The sequence below is a fragment of the Coregonus clupeaformis genome, unplaced genomic scaffold (genome assembly GCF_020615455.1).
Source record: "Coregonus clupeaformis isolate EN_2021a unplaced genomic scaffold, ASM2061545v1 scaf0642, whole genome shotgun sequence".
In the NCBI taxonomy this organism is placed as follows: Eukaryota; Metazoa; Chordata; class Actinopteri; order Salmoniformes; family Salmonidae; genus Coregonus; species Coregonus clupeaformis.
Genome location: NW_025534097.1, coordinates 219,694 through 231,760, shown reverse-complemented (window position 1 = coordinate 231,760; position 12,067 = coordinate 219,694).

Here is a 12,067-nt window from a genome sequence, read left to right as displayed (position 1 = left end):
CATTGACTAGTGCCTGAAAAACAGCAGGGGGCATTAGACAACCCAAAAGGCATAACCCGATACTCAAAATGTCCCAAGGGTGTGTTGAAGGCAGTCTTCCATTCATCACCCTTACGAATGCGCACCAGGTGATACGCATTTCGTAGATCCAGTTTCGTAAAGATGGTAGCACCATGAAGGGAGGGGAAAAGCAGAATTAATCAAAGGCAGAGAATACTTGTTCTTAATGGTGATGTTGTTAAGTCCACGGTAATCAATACAGGGTCTGAGGGTCTTATCCTTCTTAGCAACAAAAAAAGAATCCCGCTCCTACAGGTGACGAGGAAGGACGCATAATACCTGCCGCCAAGGAGTCCCGAATGTAGTTCTCCATAGCCTCCGTCTCCGGCCGGGAGAGATTGTACAGGCGACTGCTGGGGAGCGGGGCTCCTGGCTGGAGGTCAATGGCGCAGTCGTAAGGCCGGTGAGGAGGAAGAGAAGTAGCTCTGTGTTTGCAGAAAACGGATGCCAGGTCATGATACACGTCAGGAACAGCAGAAAGATCCATGGACTCCAGTGGAGGTTGAGGCACAGTACTGGCAGGAGTCTGAGCAGAACACAAACAATTCACATGACAAAATGTGCTCCATGAAACAATGCTACCTGTCACCCAATCAATGTGTGGATTGTGTTTTATGAGCCAGGGGATACCAAGGACCAGGGGGAGTCTGTGGGCAGTCGATAATATGGAATTGAATGTTCTCCTGATGATTTCCCGACACTCTAAGACAAACAGGAACAGTCTGATGGGTAATGCGGGTCAACAATTGTCCATTTAGACCCTTAGCCTGCAGCGGACAGTCCATAGGAACAGTCTCCAAATCCATTTGTTGAGCCCACTCTCTATCCAAAAGCTGCGTCGGCACCAGAGTCAATCAGCGCACTAACAGAGAAATTCTGGAACTGCCACTGGAGGGATGCCTGGAGCAGAATGCGGGGAGAAGAGGAAGAATCACGCTGCTCGGCTCACCAAAACTTCTCCCATAAATGATGAGCCGGCCCTTTTCCCGGACGAACTGGGCAGGAAGGAACGAAATGACCAGCTTCTCCACAATACAGGCAGACCCCGAGCCTGAATACGACGTGCACGCTCCTCTGAGGACAACCGTGCACGACCCACCTCCATGGCTTCGGGTTCAGTGCTCCTCGTATTGACTCGGGAAGACACGGCTCTCTCCGTAGGGACGATGCAGGGAGGAGTTTGTTGATGACAGACAGGTTGCTTGGAACTAACACTCCTCTCCCGGCGGCGCTCCGAATCCGATTATCCAACCTGATAGTGAGTGAAATAAGATTATCCAGCGTAGGCGATTCATCATATGACACCAATTCATCTTTTAAAGTCTCAGACAAAGCATTGATGAACACTCCTTGTAATGCCTCGTCATTCCAACCACTCACTGCTGCTAAAGTCCGAAACTCCACTGCCATCTCCGCCACACTACGAGCCCCCTGCCGAAGAGAAAACAACCGCTTTCGCAGCCTCCTTGCCTCGTACGGGGTGGTCAAAAACCTTCCTCATCTCCGTGGTGAAGGCCACGTAAGCGTTGCAAATGTCCGACTGACTCTCCCAGACCGCGGATCCCCAGGCACGAGCGGAACCGCTAGTAGAGTTGATAAGGTAGGCACACGGGCTCTTTCTGAGGCGTAGGTGAGGGGCTGTTGTTCAAACACTAACGAGCATTGAGTCAAAAAATCGCCACAGGTTCCCATGTTCCCGTCATAGCGCTCTGGAGCAGGAACAAAAGGCTCTCTGATCTGGGCTGAAGGGGTAGTAAGGGCAGACACTTGATTGGTGAGTAATTGAACCTGATTAAGCAGCACCTGACTGTCCTCAGCAATCGTCTTAAACAGGGTATCATGTTGGCCAAGTAGAATGCCCTGATTGGCTATGGAAGTCCAAATTTGAGTGCACTCTGGGGTGGTATCCGAGCTACTGTCTGCTGGGTTCATGTTGGTCAGATCATACTGTTATGATTTAACTGGATAGAACCCAAATGCAGACAAGTACACCAAGCCAGAGAAGTTTTAACAGGTTTATTATAATGTTCAATAGTCCAGGTTTCCAATAAATGGGGAAGAGCAAGTCCAGGTTACAGGGAGGGTACAGATCCAGGTCAGGGCAGGTGACTGTTATGATTTAACTGGATAGAACCCAAATGCAGACAAGTACACCAAGCCAGAGAAGTTTTAACAGGTTTATTATAATGTTCAATAGTCCAGGTTTCCAATAAATGGGGAAGAGCAAGTCCAGGTTACAGGGAGGGTACAGATCCAGGTCAGGGCAGGTGTGGTACCGTAATGTCCTAGTGTCCGTGGTGAGTCCAAAGGGAGAGGCCCGATAGTGGAGAGCAGGATGGTGGTGGCAGGAGTGAAGCGGAGGCAGGAGTCAGGTTCCAAATATCTGTGGCACAGGAGAAAAAGTAAATAAACAGTCCAAAAAACACAAGAGCGAAAACAGACAGGTTGAGTCGGCAGCGAGACTAACATGGTTGTCTTGACTATGATCTGACGATGAGTGGAAAGTTTGACCGGGTCTTAAAGGCTGAGGTGATTATGGTGAATGAGCTGCAGCTGGAACCCTGACTCCCGCACACCAGACTTCACTCCTGCAATCAAGGACAGACAGAGGGGAGGGGGAGAGCAGAGAGAGAGCTACCTAGCAGCAGTAGGCCTAACACTATCCCTGACTTTCAAACTTTTGATTATAAAAAATACACCCACAATTACCTTGATCTTCCTGCTGGGAATTGTAAATATAGATACTCAATCACCCTCAATCTTCTCTTATCATTCAGCAACGCATCTGCTCCTAACAGATCTAAACTCCTACCATATCTATCTTCCCACTAAACTCTAAAATTTTCCTTCACCACTGTTCTCTCTCTCTTACTACTAACTTTGAAACTTAGCTTAATGTCTTAGAGTTCCTTCAACCCTAGTTCTCCTAACTTTTTTTAATCTAATCTTTTCTCCTAACCTTTAAAAACCTTTTCCACTGATTTATTCACAAAATCCCTTTACCACCAAATTTTTTGAATATGTGATTGGGAAGTCCCCACCTGCTTCTGACTTCTTTACACACAGACTTGGCAAACGACTAAACATCTTTTAGCCTAGCCTGAAATCTCTTGGTGTAGGAATGTAACCCAGAATAACAGTCACCCCTTTTAACTTTATTTTTCAGACAGATTGTCTAATAGGCAGTCTAATAGATTATCATCCTTCCTATGATATTATCTTTTCAAGCAAATATGATTCCCAAAAACCCTATTCTTTTTAAAATCTTCTACGAGACAGCCGTCCACTGTACATCTTATTGTACAGTTCAATTTACACAATGCATCTCTTTCCAACAATGCAATAGGTATATGTTCTAATATTAGTATGTCTATTTTAATTTCTCTTTGAGTTTTATAGCAGAGCTCAATTGGTTCCTTAAGAGTAATTAGCTGTTTTACTACCTCAAATCCCTATCCTAATTAGTTAATTTTACATAGTGAGATGTTTAACCTCTTTAGGCTCAACACAGATAAAAGTTTTTCCACTATTCACCTCTCCTAGTCCTTTGTTTTTACTTCAATTGTTAGATATTTTCTCTTCTTCTCTAATCGGTGCTATCGGCTGACACCCCCCTTCGTATCTTCTAGGCTCTAGACTCCTTGCTCCGGCCCCCTGTAGGGGTTCACCGGTCCTCCAGATGATCTTGACTGGCCCCTGTATCTTCCTCTGAAATTCCCTCTGATGTTTCCTCCTGACTTATTGCACTCACAGGTAAAGTGACCAACCTGTCCATAATTATAACACTCTTCTGAAAGTTGCTGGAAGTGTGGCTGAAATCTTCCTCCTCCTTCTAAGCCTTCTCGTCCTCTTCCTCTCCAATTCTGTGTCTGTCCAGGAACTGGCTGTGGATATGAAACACCTGGTACCGCCCTTGGTGGCTGATACAATTGCATTTGACCTTGTTCAGTTGAAGCTGTGGCAGTGATTGTTGACATATCAGTATTCTTCAAAAGGTTATATTCTAAGTTCTGTCCTCGAAATATCATCTTCCATCATCTTCTTACTAGTGGCCTTTTTCCTTGGCCTCAATGTATTCTTCTCCTCCAATTCTTGGGATTATTTTCTCAGCAGTTTCTCCTTCTGTATCTTCTCTTCTTGAGTTGTTCATCCAGTTGTGTTACTTCTTCTAAACTATTCGCTTTATCCAGGCATGATAAGCATCGGTCTATATCTCCTTCTATTTCTTCTGTGCCAATCATTGTTGAATAAAATCCTCTTGAACATAAAGCACCTTTAATCTCTAAGTCTTCATCTTCCCGAACCTCATTCTTCTCTTAGTTTCCAGACATCTCGGTTTTTTCTTACTTCTGGAGTTTTGGATTCATCTTTCTGGTCGTTTCTGCTTGTCCTCTATCTATTATTCGTTCATCTTCATCTCTGATGCAATAATCACCCTCCTGGATGATCCCTGGAAGCTGAGGATAAACATCCCTAAGCTCTACTTCCTTCTCATAAGGTGGGGGCGTTTTTGCTGAATCCGTATGTGAGAAAGGTGTACTAACTTCTGCCATTAGTTTTTCTGTCGCCTTCTCTTCCTTTAGCATTTTCTCTATACCTTTGTTTATCTTATCGCTGGAATCTTTTATCAGTTTTTGTTTGAGAATGAAGGGCAACTTTTGTTTCATTTGCCGGATAACCTAGCACTACCTTAGTTAAAGGATTACTATTTTGTACTATATCAACAGGTGTAATCACCTTCATAGCCTTGCTGTCCTTTCTCCCCATTGTAAGAACCCTTTTATATTCCTTTATTGTGAATTATTTTATTTTAGACTATATAGCCTATGGCTTCCCCCCTTTAATTTTTTTTATTTTTTTATCAATCAATAAAAATATGAATATTAAAAAAATTCAATTAACATTTTATTCAAAAATATTTTTAATTAAAATAAAAAATCAATTAAAACAAAATCAATTAAAAATTATGAATAATTAAAACCAACTTTTTACTTCTATATCCTATCTTACCAATTAGTGGCTATCTTACCACAACCCATCAAATGCAAGTAGTCAACTTCACAGCAATCCTAAAAACAAAGCCCTCTAATCCTACAACACTACAATTCCCATAAACCCCCTTGCTCTATAAGCACCTAAGTATCTTAATTTTACAGAATAATGTCAGTCCTTGATTCCCAACACAACTCCAATCAACCCAGGTGATGCACAGAGCCTCCAAAATGCAATTTTTTATGAATCAGTATTTGCCAAGCCTATGTGAAATTGTCAGAACATCAAATTTTGTAACCAGACCAGTACCAAACCCTTTTTGACTCGATCCTCTGTCGCGTCACGTGACGTGATGTATACGTCAGCACCCCCTCTCTTTCTCTCTCTCTCTCCATCGTTCCTCTCATATGACAAAAGAACAGAGACACAGAAAAATATTTTAGTAGTTAATGCAATACTGAGTTACTTCAACCATATTCAATATTCCCCCACTCACATTCGCTCTAAGACTTAACTCAGGACTAAATAGATCGCTCAAAAACATTTTTATTTAATTTATTTATTTAATTGTTTTTATTTTTAATCCGTCAACATATCTCTCTCATTTATCCATTCAATAGGTCACAAAACCAGTTTCATCTTTAACCAACAGCCGATGTAACCACCAAAATACACCATTAGACTCTAAATGTCTAATTCTTTGTTCCTTTTTGTTTGTCTCAGCCTCCCCGCAACACAGTGTAACAGAGGAGTGACCTATTTACCCAAAATCCCCTTGTTGTAGTTTTAGTAAACAACGTGTTGTAGTTTAGTACCATAAACCAACGTCTCATAATCTCGTGCCATAAACTCCCCCGTGCTGCAGTGCAGTGTCGCAAAATTAAACGCATGCGCAAATACATTCAACGATACGATTCCCAGACAATAGAACGCTAGCATTCCGCTACAGCTTCACCATTTTACCCCCTATAATCAAACAATTACACTTAACAGAGCTCACAATTGCATAGAACTCTGAATTCTACACACACAAACATCATTTAAGAGGCTTTATTCCATCGCAATGGCCCCCTAAGGACACCCGTTAGCATGTAGCACGCAACACAATTAGCATTAGCATTTAGCATTAGCCGCTATGTACAATGTGGCATGAAACACAACCAGCATTCAGCATTAGCATTTATCATGTGGCGTGCAAAATGTAACAAGAAGCCTGCATTGTGCCTAAATTATTTTCCCTTTTCCACTAACTTTATGCTGCCGTGAGTTCAATGACCATCTACTGAGAGATTACCCCAAGCAGACACCCCGTCGGATGAAAGATGAGCAATAATCACAATCAGATAAATTCCATCAACCCAAGTTTTTTAGAACACACCAAATGCCCATCTAACGCGCAAGAGGATTTTCGGCCCATCCTGGATGGCCTCGTTTCGAGGTCTTATCAGATTCACAATGCCCTAATGTATACGTATATCTGCCTTTAATATCTGCCCTATTATTTGCGCCGTTTACCAATTCAACCAAATTTTAGAATAATTATTACAGACCCCTAGTCGACAGCAATAACACCACACCAGCACAAACCCAAGTAATTTTCACTGTACACCTTCAATGCCCTCTCATAAATCAGCGGAACAACTAATACCCAAATTTTGTGAGAATTCTCACCTTATAGCCGGCTTGAGCGGTAGTCACCTCGAGATTCAGGAATGGAACAAAGAACGATGCATACAGATCCCGGACGAGCCCCCATTTATCGTGTCGCGTCGAATGCTGGTGCTCATTGCTGTCAAACAAAGGAGTCCGCTCATACTGAACCTTGATCATAAGTTTTATTCATATCACAAGATTTCAGCATGAGTTACAGACTTGCAGGGTCTGGAGAAACAGCGTCCCAAAATAATCTGTCTGTTTCTGACCCCCTGCCTCCAGCATATACTTATAAACAATGTAAAAATATGGGTTGCTCCCTCTGCTGTCCAATCACCTGTCTCCCCTGGGGCGTCACCCCACAAATGGCTATTTTTGAACTAAGATACACATTCCCTCTTTGTTCCTCTAGAATAGTCATAATCTTCATACACGACACTAGCTAGGTGGCTAACGTTAGCTACCTGGTTAACATTAGCTAGGCTAGGGGTTAGGGTTTGGGTTAAGGTCAGGGTTAGGTTTAGAAGTTAGGTTAAAGGGTTAGGAGAATGGTTAGCTAAAAGGGTTAAGGTTAGGGTTAGCTAAAAGGGTTAGGTTTAGGGAAATGGTTAGCTAACATGCTAAGTAGCAAGTAGATGAAAAGTTGCCTGTGATGAGATTTGATCTCGCAACCTTTGGGTTACTAGAAATTCGCGTTATACGCCCACCTATCTACCCCGACCAACCACTGTACTTTAGTTTTTGCCTTAAGTAACCATCTGTCTTATGAACCATACGAAACACAACATATCATACTAAATAGAATTTCAGATTTACTTACAGAATAATACAAAATGCTCTGAGACCAGGTTGGGCAGACATAGTCATACTGTGTGTGTGTGTGTGTGTGTGTGTGTGTGTGTGTGTGTGTGTGTGTGTGTGTGTGTGTGTGTGTGTGTGTGTGTGTGTGTGTGTGTGTGATTTGGAGTGTCAGTGTAGTATGTGTGAGTGTGTGGTTAGAGTCCAGTGAGTGTATATCGAGCCTGTGCAAGACAGTCAGTGCAACAAATAAGAATAAATCTGAATAAAATAAGGGGTCAATGCAAATAGTCCAGGTAGCCATTTGATTAACTGTTAACTGCAATATTATGGCTTAGGGGTAGAAGTTGTTAAGGAGCCTTTTGGCCGCAAACTTGGCGCTCCGGGACTGCTTACTGTGCGGTAGCAGAGACAACAGTCTATGACTTGGGTGGCTGTGACAATTTTTAGGGCCTTCCTCTGACACCGCCTGGTATAGAGCTTGAAGAATATTGAAAAGAATAATGGGCAAATGTTGCACAATCCAGGTGTGGAAAGCTCTTAGAGACTTACCCAGAAAGACTCACAAAAGTAATCGCTGCCAAAGGTGCGTCTACAAAGTATTGACTCAAGGGTGTGAATACTTATGTAAATGAGATATTTCTGTATTTAATTTTCAATAAATTTGCAAACATTTCTTAAAACATGTTTTCGCTTTTCATTATGGGGTATTGTGTTTAGCTGGGTGAGAGTAAAATATATATTTAATCCATTTTGAATTCAGGCAGTAACACAACAAAATGTGGAAAAAGTCAAGGGGTATGAATACTTTCTGAAGACACTGTAGACAAGGATGGGGGCTTGGGGTTTTGATGGGAAAGGTCTAGACTTTACAGTGAAGGACCATGGTTAGCAGGGTTGACCTTCATTCCATTTCAACTCAATTAACTCTGAAAATGAAGTAAAATGCAGTTAATGAGTTCACTCAGTTCAGGAAACAACAATATCATTGAATTGCATTAGCTACGTTTTCAAATGTCCAATTACTAAATTAGCTGAGCTGAGCCAGACTGGAATGGAATCAGAGTTGTGCAGGCAGATCACCCGTGATACAAGTCAGTATTCGACGTCAATCTATGGCTGAGAATGTTGGGAGATGACGTGGAAACCGTTCACTAGGGGCAACAGTGAGCGCTGTTACCTTTAAGTAAGTTTCGGTTTTGCTAGAACATTGTGGATGGGGATAAGCATCTGCCTCTGATTCCAAAGGTTTCATGGTTGAATCCAGCAATAGAAAGTAGTTTTTGATATTCTTGTTTTAAGCCTATCCCAAACCTTACCCTTACCTTAACCATTCGGAGTTAATGCCTCATACCTAAACTTAACCCTAACCTTATAATCCAGAGTTAACGCCTAAACTTAACCTTAAACACTTTGAAATGTTACGTTTGGAACAACTTTGAAATTTGAAGTTTGAGAAACATGGATGAACATCTAATTCTGATGTGAGACTGTGAGACCTTGTAGGAATTTAGATCCTAGCTGATAGATTTGTGGATCCAGGATCATAAATTGGGATATGGCTCCCTCTAGTGGTGCTTTTCCATATATAATTACCACCACGCCAGGGTGTCAACTGTGTTTTATGTTAATGTCAGCTCTAAAGACTTATGGCGAGGGAATCAACAACCTCTGCATCATTCAAGTCTGTTGCTTTGTGAGAAGGTGTTAAAGTTCACAGTTAGCCATTGTTATGTAAATGACAGGTGAAAAGAACACAGGGCCTTGCCTTGGCCCGAAGTGAGAGCAGGTCTGCCGGAGCGATGGATAAAACACTATGGTGTAAATCTTGTATGGAAATGCACCATTAGAAGCTGGATGTAGAAACCAATGGTAGAAACTCTGGGTGGTCGTGTTTGTGAGGCACCATCTTTTACTTGAGCATCATTTAGGTCACTGTAAACAAGGGCAACAAAGCCCAAATCCAATGATAATCAAACAGAAAGAAAGAAGCAAACATTATTTTTTATCCCAACCAGTGACTACGCTTTTTCCACTTGTGCTCTGACTAGCTATCCCCCTTTCCTTTCTTTAAATTTTCTCACCTAAATTCTTGGGTAGTCCCATCTATGCAAATGGTATGTCCGCCAGCTAGTGGTGTTTTTCAGTATGACATGACTGGAGTCCTGTCTACCTCTGTAAGCTTGCTACTGTGTTTCTCACTCAAGGTAAGCACTTTATCACATTTCTATGTCTGAAGGAACTTGATAAATTCAAGTAAGGTCATTCTGAGCAAGTTACAGAGCCCGGGAGGTGACACAAATTAGATTTTATTTGAAATTGTGCCCATGTAATATAGAACGTGCCCATTAATTACTGAAAAAAGCTCACAAATTGATATAAAACATGCCCACCAAATATAAAACATGATCACGAATTTCTACAAAACGAGCACAAATTGATATAAAAGATGGCCACAAATTATGAAACGAGCTCACGAATTGTAAAATGTCCCCATACTTTTATATACATCCACTATACTTTTAGCTTTGGATGTTATGATGAAATTCCCTGGAGGTCGGGGCCCACAGGGCATGTGCCCTGCGTGCCCGTTCGGTAATCGGCCCTAATCATCAAGTTAAACCATAGGTATTGTTGTTACACATCCTCACACTGTCTTGGAGGATAAAACTGAGACTGTAGCCAGCTTCCATTTCACCTCATTTTATTGTCCAAAGAATGTTCTCATAGTCCATAAGTATTGGATGAAAATCCACAATGTTGGTGCCATACAGGAGCACTTGCCAATCTGGCTCCAAAAGAAGACTGCTGGTTTTGAGGATGGTGTAGAGGTCAGTAGTTTCCAGTAGACCACTGTTGGGCTGGTAGATCAGATATGCGCTTTGAGGCAAGGTCATTTAGTGCTTTGAATGTGGTTGATATCGCCTTATAGTGGATTCAGGACTTGGACAAGGAGTTTACATTGGGGTTTGGATGATAGGGTCAAATTTCTTAGAACGAGCGAGTTCTGAAAATATTGGAGTTTGGGGACTGGAGGGGATACAGTGGGGGAAAAAAGTATTTAGTCAGCCACCAATTGTGCAAGTTCTCCCACTTAAAAACATGAGAGAGGCCTGTAATTTTCATCATAGGTACACGTCAACTATGACAGACAAATTGAGGAAAAAAATTCCAGAAAATCACATTGTAGGATTTTTAATGAATTTATTTGCAAATTATGGTGGAAAATAAGTATTTGGTCACCTACAAACAAGCAAGATTTCTGGCTCTCACAGACCTGTAACTTCTTCTTTAAGAGGCTCCTCTGTCCCTCCACTTGTTACCTGTATTAATGGCACCTGTTTGAACTTGTTATCAGTATAAAAGACACCTGTCCACAACCTCAAACAGTCACACTCCAAACTCCACTATGGCCAAGACCAAAGAGCTGTCAAAGGACACCAGAAACAAAATTGTAGACCTGCACCAGGCTGGGAAGACTGAATCTGCAATAGGTAAGCAGCTTGGTTTGAAGAAATCAACTGTGGGAGCAATTATTAGGAAATGGAAGACATACAAGACCACTGATAATCTCCCTCGATCTGGGGCTCCACGCAAGATCTCACCCCCGTGGGGTCAAAATGATCACAAGAACGGTGAGTAAAAATCCCAGAACCACACCTAGTGAATGACCTGCAGAGAGCTGGGACCAAAGTAACAAAGCCTACCATCAGTAACACACTACACCGCCAGGGACTCAAATCCTGCAGTGCCAGACGTGTCCCCCTGCTTAAGCCAGTACATGTCCAGGCCCGTCCAAGTTTGCTAGAGCGCATTTGGATGCTCCAGAAGAGGATCGGGAGAATGTCATATGGTCAGATGAAACCAAAATATAACTTTTTGGTAAAAACTCAACTCTTCATGTTTGGAGGACAAAGAATGTTGAGTTGCATCCAAAGAACACCATACCTACTGTGAAGCATGGGGGTGGAAACATCATACTTTGGGGCTGTTTTTCTGCAAAGGGACCAGGACGACTGATCCGTAAAGGAAAGAATGAATGGGGCCATGTATCGTGAGATTTTTTTGTGAAAACCTCCTTCCATCAGCAAGGGCATTGAAGATGAAACGTGGCTGGGTCTTTCAGCATGACAATGATCCCAAACACACCGCCGCAACGAAGCGAGTGGCTTCGTAAGAAGCATTTCAAGGTCCTGGAGTGGCCTAGCCAGTCTCCAGATCTCAACCCCATAGAAAATGTTTGGAGGGAGTTGAAAGTCCGTGGTTGCCTAGTGACAGCCCCAAAACATCACTGCTCTAGAGGAGATCTGCATGGAGGAATGGGCCAAAATCAAATCAAATCAAATCAAATCAAATTTTATTGGTCACATGCGCCGAATACAACAGGTGCAGACATTACAGTGAAATGCTTACTTACAGCCCTTAACCAACAGTGCATTTATTTTAAACAAAAAAGTAAGAATAAAACAACAACAAAAAGTGTTGAGAAAAAAAGAGCAGAAGTAAAAATAAAGTGACAGTAGGGAGGCTATATATACAATAGAATAAAGTGACAGTAGGGAGG